This window comes from Necator americanus, chromosome I, assembly GCF_031761385.1.
Source record: "Necator americanus strain Aroian chromosome I, whole genome shotgun sequence".
NCBI classification, from domain to species: Eukaryota; Metazoa; Nematoda; class Chromadorea; order Rhabditida; family Ancylostomatidae; genus Necator; species Necator americanus.
The window spans coordinates 27,636,047-27,642,046 of record NC_087371.1 but is presented as its reverse complement, the minus strand read 5'-3'; positions in this window follow the sequence as shown (position 1 = coordinate 27,642,046).

Below are 6,000 nucleotides of genomic sequence, written 5' to 3'. Positions count from 1 at the left end.
TCATCTCTTGTCTTCACCTTGATCTTTCCTTGTTGTGATCATTCATTCACTTTTAATTCTCTCTTTTTTTCTTCCACTTCTTCCTGCTTTTTACCTTCTGATATGTAACGTCTGATGGTGAAACGTCTGTTCTGATGTCTCATTTTTGTTTCTCATAAGCGTTACAGTTTAATGTTGGAAATTCTTCACATTTATCGTAACAAGTTAACAAACACTAGCGATAAAAACATAATATATTGTAAATTAAGTTGTCAATACCGTGGCATACTGGAATCCGTGAATTCCGAACACCTGACTTTGCTTGAATTTTCCCTGGAGAAGAGATTTTCTGTGTTCTCTTTTCGCTGACTTCGACGGTGCATGCTTGCTTGAGGAAGAATATTCGAGATGAAATCCAGAAATTTCTCGAAAATTTCCCATAATGCTCCACGTGCTGAACGTGTTGGTCTTGTTTTTGTGTGTGTGTGTTTTTTTTTCCAATTTCAAATCAGCTCAATTCGGTTAGTCGATCCTCTACCGGTGACAGTCACAATGAATTCTATTGAAACTCAGGGCTTTTGCTCGAAGTTTCGCAGACTTTTTTTGTTATTTCGCTATCGAACATTCATCTGAATAAACAATTCTCGAAAAGAAAAAAAAACATCCAACGAATTGAGCAATATTCGAAGAGAAATCCACCTTAACCCTATCTTTCCCTGATAGTAGTGATTATTTTTTGCAAATTTCTGTCACTTCTCGTGTCTCTTTTTATTTTTTTCTGGATTTTTTCGGCTTTGCGGAAATGCGAATAATATAGTTATAGAAACGCTAACACAATGTATTTGGTCTCGTGATTTTTTTTTTCAAATTTGCTATTCGCTGGTTCTCTCAATTCACTAACCGTCTAATTTTTCTGGTCAAATTTGAGAAAAAAATGCGTTATGAGATAATTTTTTCGCATCACGATTCCGTAGGGTGATTCGGTAACGTTTCAGGACAACTTGCTTCTTTGATAGCACCAGATCTTCCCATGGTCGACGAATTTCGTGGAATCACTAGCGAACTGATTCGACCTAACTACATGCTCCGAATTTTTTTCTAAACTGGGACCTATTATTCAAAAGCTGTATTTGATTGCAGTTAATTACGTATGTGGTTATTCTAATCTTCGTTGATTTTTGGTTTGACAGAGATCATAGTCTGGATTGAATTAATAGAGAGTGGTGGAAATTACGTAAGACCACACACCTCTTTACTTGTTTTTCTACTCCTGACCTCAACATTTCAAGTTTTAATGGGGATTTCGAACGCCTACAATTTGTCACATTTAGACAAGACGTCACAGTGGGGGAAAACAAATTGAGAAAAGATAGAGAAAAGTCTCTTTGCATGTATTCGATGCTGAGATTAGCGGCGTTCGTGTGGCCACCACCCATGCGCGAGGCGGCGGCTATGGCGCCTGTCGTTTTGCTATTGCAGTTATTCACATTTTTCTCGTCGGTTTCTCGCCTCATGTGCGATGGCCAACGCCGCCTCACATTGTGAGAGTTTGAATCATTTCAAGCGCGGTAAATTTTGTTCAAAACATATGAGGTGGAGGCCCCCGAGGGGCACGCTTCATCTCACGCTCATAATCGAGCATATTGAGTGCATCATCGCCGTCATCGTCGCTGTCGTCGCCGTCGTGCTCGAACGCCGCAAGCCGAACTACCCTTCCGTTCCGCTGCGTACGATTTTCCGCAGCGTGTGCAACTCGTTGAAGTGCTCTAACGCTGCTCTGTCACTTTGTTTCTGGAAAGCTCATCGATCTTCCAGTTTGTCGTGTGTGGACGCCGTTGAGGCTGCTGCCCACGTCACGGCACACGTCTATTGACAGTGTGACTGGTGATGATCAGCGCCGGCGAGCAGCTCAGCTCGTCTCGAAGTCGGCGTCCGCTCGCCTCGTCCTAACTTCTGAGGCGCCGCTTCGCTTCCCTGAGCATGACTTGTGTGTGTGTGTGCGTGTGTGTATGTGTGTATGTGTGTGTGTGTGTGTGTGCAAAATTGTGTTATTCTAGCGCGGCTCCCCCATTCAGCCACCTCCGCCCGTCCTTCTCTCGGCCCTCCTCACCAGTCGAGCTCTTTGTGTCCTCACTCGATGTCCTTCTCCTCTCTTCAACTATATCGCCTCCCACTCAGAAGCCCGCTGTCGGATATTGAAAGTAAATCTGCTCACTTTTTCCACAGTTACTTGCGCTTTTTCCTGGATGACTATTGAAGGTGTTGGAGGAGGTCGTCGTTACAGTTTCATTCCCATTTTGGAAGTTCAACAAAAATAATACTGGCTCCAATTCCTGCAGTTCCTGTAGGGACACCAAAAAATAATCACTGAACATATCAAAAGGTCCCATTTTAGTATGAATTTTTGCTCGTTTTTGATCTGATTTGACGTATGCAAAACGCTTTTTTTTTAATAATTTCAATGCCATTGTGTGGTTGCGAATTTTTTTTTTCTGAATAGTCGTAATTCTTCACAATTTTTAAGCATAGACAGGAATCCTGCACAATTTATTACGTTCAGTTCTTCAGTCTTTCCTTATTTTTTCCATTCTTTTTTTCTAAAGCACTCCTATGGGAGAAATGAAAAGATCCATAATAGTGGATTGGTAATAAGTTTGGTTCCTTTGGCCAGATGGAATACTTCCTCAAAATTGTCCTTTTTTTCAAAAGGTTAGGAAAAAGTAATAGGTTTCTTGTTAGATTCCTTGTTCAAAAATGATTTTCGAGCTCTTTCTGTCTTTTATTGGGATCTTCTACCACGCTTTATTATCGGCCATTATTCGACGAAATTGCTTCTCGCACTATAAACTACGATCTATGGAATGAGGTTCTAGACGACACCAATTTTAACCAATTGGACTTTTTTTTCTAAGAAACCCTACGAATAACACTATGTGAAATGCTACTTTTTCTAATTGTATACGATATTTTTTTATCAATAAATCAATGTTAAGGTGAAATCTTTTTTTTTAAGTGGTAAAGACGCGGAATTGTTATTTATTGGGTAAATTAAACGAAAAACTACGACTATGCTTGCTTCCTCGTCGTCGTGTCGTGACAGCGACAGGCGGCTATCTATTTCTTTTTGCATGTGACTAAAACATTCCACTCGTTTTTTCCTATGCTTTGTTTATCTGGCTTCTGTCTCATACACGAATACTTCGCCCTTAAAAACATGAAAACAAATATCAGAGATTTTACTGAAGAATATAAGTTCTTGATTTATATTTTCTTTTTGTGTCAGGAAGATTTTGGTGAAACTTTATTTTTTGGCTTAACATTTCGACAAACTCATCTTTATTAAAGACATGGGAATGGTTCGAGATTTTTCTGTGTTATGGATATCCCATCAAACTACTCCTCTCTCCTTCCCAAACTTCGATATCGTTCTAAAAACACCACGCAAGAACTCTAAGCAGGAAAATAAACTGACTTGTCTCACCGACAAGCGGCGTTTGTGGTCCACCACGTTCCTATAAATTGTCATCCAAGGCGAATGGGATCCACGCATTGTGCAGTATCCTTAAGCATTGATCTTTGATTATTCTAAGTCCTGATTCCTTTGACAGCAGTTAGCAGTTTAATCCTGATTTATTTCTATGTTTCTCCTTCGAAGCGAGCGTTCAACTCAAAAATCTTGCTCTACAATGGAAATTGAGTAAAGAACCAGTAACTCAATGCAATATTTCAGAATTGATCTCAGAAAGTACATCCATTTTAAGATTAGGTGGAATTTTTTGGATTTTACATAGTCAAGTAAACAACTATTCAAAGTTCATGAAAAGTCAGGTTGATCGTTTATCTTCCAAAATTTTCCCCTGATAATTCTCATTCTCTTGATCCTAAAACTTTTGATCACTATTGGATATTGATCGAATTGTTTTGGGGATCGAGAGATTGTCAGGCAAAAACTTAAAACATATACTTCAAACGATTAACGACTATTCGTCATTTCCGTCTCGTCTCTTTGTGACGCCCACCGGGTACTACCTACTCTTAGTCAGTTTTTCTAAAATCAAAATTTCTTCATTTAAAATCATGTTATGACGTTTCAGACAAAGACTCTTTTGTTAAGGATGAGCCATAGTTTTTTGTTGAATTCCTGTGCACTGACGCAGTTTCTGCATGTCAGAATTCATTTCCAGTTCATTTCCACCTGTTCTGAAGAACGACAACACGAAAAACCAGGCGTTTTTGTCGTGCTTCCGGCGGGAATTCGCGTCACTAGTAGATGTTCCATGTACTGTAATAAACATCCTCAACGTCGAGGTGGATCGGGATCGAAGCGACGACAGCGTCGACATTGGCGCCAACGAACAGCTGACACGAGTTGCCACCTTCCGACAACGACATTCCTTGAGTTCGTCACATGAGCTACAGCAACAATACTGGACTACTTCTTTCATTCTTTCGTTTGAACAATTTGTGTGGCTTTTTCACAACACGATCTCCATTTTATTCTCTTTCTCTTCGATTTTTTTTTCTGCAGAAAACTTTTTAGTTATTTGTGATTTTCAAAATGATTTTATGAGAAAGAATCTTCGTAGCTTACAATTTTATTTCCTACAGTTGCGTAGAATCGTATCATACCTGTCCATACTCATATTCTTCAATGTAAGTGTTATACTAAATGTTATGATGTTTACCGTAAATTCACTGAGTATCAGCTTCTCGGAAGCAGTCACAGCTGCACTGAGTATTCTTCTTCGAAGAGACATTTGGTAATTTATTTGCTTAGCCCCTAGAAATTTGGAACGTGTTTCAACACTATAAATTCTTTTAAAAAGGGTGAGCATTACAAATTTGACGGTGTTGGTTTCTCTCTGCAAAAAAAAAAAGATTTAGAGGGAGATCGATCACAAGTACGAGCTCGATTCCCCTTAGTTGTACTGGAAACTGGAACCTTGAGAGACAACCTTGTCGACCGAATATCCCAACGAAGCGCCTAACAACGCGTCACGCATGAGTGCGCAGGTATACGCTGTGCGTCTGCGAATGAGCGGACAATCAATGAACTACTGACGCTGTTTGTTTTGCTCGCTGGCGGCGCCTACGTCTGCACTCGCATGCGTGACACGTCGTTAGGTGCTTCGTAGGAGAATTCGATCGTCGAGCTGTGTCACATGCCGTTATTCCAGACAAATTAGAACGAAACTTGATCACATTCATATTCGCCATCGACATTCCTAACTTTTATCTTTCTGTGAAGAGATGCCAAAATCGTCACTTTCGTGGTATAATGTTCATGAATTTTTCGTTTTTTGTGGTTGAGCAGTTTTTTTTTTTCAAATTATGCCCTTCTTCCTTTCTCAGAACACGTGGAGTGCTTGTGTACCTAAGGATTTAGGAAACGCTAGTCTGCAGGACAGTACGTTTTGGTCTCGGGTAGAATGTATTTGGGCCGTATATTTGGATTTAGACATCCGCAGGAACCAACACTGGGATTTAAGCAAAAATCTGCACTTAATTGCGCGCTACTCAACCGTTTCAAAGTGAACCAGCGACTCCATCATTGTTCCATGAATTCTTCGTCGTTTATCTCGCCATTCCACCGTTATATCCGTGCTAGGCGAGCGCCGCCGCTCTCTTCACCATTCCGCTTACTCAGCTAGCTTGTACTAGACTGAACACACTCATACCTTACCTCGTTCTCACATCGGGAATTTTGCGAAACAGGAAACAATTATAAGGAAAGAAGTCTAGTGCAGTTTAGATTAAATCAATCTTCTTGATATGCGCGGAAGAGTTCCACTTCGGCTCAGAGTGGTATAAGTTAGTGATCACGTGGTCGGCCTATTCAACAACGTGAGTTGGTCAGGGGCTGTATCAATCCAGTGCAGTTATCCTCCCAGAAAAGTCTAGCACCAATCTATTGTCTTATGTATGACATGACTTGACTTATTCTGCATTATACTACTAAACAAACGAGAAGATATTTCGTGCCTATATTTGGGTAAACCAGGTTTTTTGCCTCACTGCACT